A 1,299-nucleotide genomic window follows, 5' to 3' on the forward strand; every position below is an offset into this window, starting at 1 on the left:
TTATGAATTTTGTAGGCTCCCTTACTCACTGAAATTTGCGAACGTGTGTGGCAACACACAACTAGAGTGTATTCAAGAAACATGCATTCCTTGTACATTTCTGTAATTTGTTGTGGCCTGCATGCGTAGTAAATTCAGAATTCGAGTGTTGTCTTGATCTGGTCTGCCTGTCCCGCGGTGTTATTGTACCTCTGCTGAGTTTTGTTTTGTCACATGTGTGTGTTTGTAATTTCTCAGGCTGAAAATTTGGCGAGCCTCACACACACACACACACGATTGCGCGTGCGCGTGTGTGTGAGAGAGGCAGGGACGTAGACTTATTGCGCGTGAGAGGGAGCGGGATTAGAGGGGAGTTCTCTTGCCGGCCGGGGGGAGTTCCGCGGCCTGTTGGGTCACTGCCATTGTACGGGGCCTTCCTGCGGGGATTTGTGTGGCGGGCCGGGACGCGGTGAGGGGTTCGCCCCGCCCCGAGCCACGAGACCCGGGGGGAGAAATGCGATTATTTGGGGTTGGCAACACTTGTGCCGTGCAAATGTCGGGCTGGCTGGTGGTGGTGGTGGTTAGAAGGGGGTGAGAGCCGAGTGTTCCACGAGGGGTCGGTCGGTCGTCGTCCGCGCGTCGTCTTTGACGCTGTCACTAGGACGTTATCGAGTGAGCCCCGAGGCCTTATTCCTCGCTGACCCTGCCTCCCACTACCACGGGCACCACCACGGCTACCATCACTACCACCACCGCCTCCTACATTTACAACGGACATGCCATGTTTACCACCTTCCATCGATTTCCTTCCAGGGCGCCGCCAGCTCGGCCCGCCCGCCCGACCTGCCGGTCTGGCTGGCGCATGGTCTAGGGCGCCAATCCACTTACCGACCCAATGGGCAGGTGCGAAGGGCGGCCGCTACGCCGCCACGCCCGGGAGATTCCCCCGTATGAGTGAGAGGAGGGCTGCGGCATGCCATGCTCTCCGCCCGCAACGGTGGTTTCTGATGGCCGCGTCGTGCGCCCATATGACCCATGCGGGGTTTTCCTTCCCCCATTCCCTTCCCATTTGGCGCGACTTGTCCCGTCTCTGGCCTCTTGTCTTTTGTCCTTACATTGTGAGCAGCAGGAGTGCTCACCCCGTGATGGGGGCACACTCCTGTATTGCACCATGTAGTACGCGGCCTCGTGAACGTCGAGTTTTCTGTCGTTCGCGGAAAATAGGGGAAGAAAAAAATTACGAAGTTCCACTTATCCTCGTACTCCTTTCCCTTCCCCTCCCTCCTCCTTCCCCACCTTTCTATTTCATTTCCCTCCACC

The sequence above is a fragment of the Frankliniella occidentalis genome, unplaced genomic scaffold, assembly GCF_000697945.3.
Source record: "Frankliniella occidentalis isolate FOCC.00 unplaced genomic scaffold, Focc_3.1 Scaffold233, whole genome shotgun sequence".
In the NCBI taxonomy this organism is placed as follows: Eukaryota; Metazoa; Arthropoda; class Insecta; order Thysanoptera; family Thripidae; genus Frankliniella; species Frankliniella occidentalis.